Below are 212 nucleotides of genomic sequence, written 5' to 3' on the forward strand. Positions count from 1 at the left end.
GACACAGAGACACAGACGAGGACGGGAACAGACCACCCGAAAGGCCAAGACGATAAACGGATGGACTCTCACAATGTCGTGCACGTGTCGCCTCTCCTGCCTTCCCACACAACCTAAAGAATGCACGCACTAACACACCCGTCATCCGTCTTACACGTGCCTTATCAAAGAAAACTCAGCTGTTACCTAACTATAATGTTTTGGAATAAAGA

The sequence above is a fragment of the Portunus trituberculatus genome, chromosome 40, assembly GCF_017591435.1.
Source record: "Portunus trituberculatus isolate SZX2019 chromosome 40, ASM1759143v1, whole genome shotgun sequence".
Lineage (NCBI taxonomy): Eukaryota > Metazoa > Arthropoda > Malacostraca > Decapoda > Portunidae > Portunus > Portunus trituberculatus.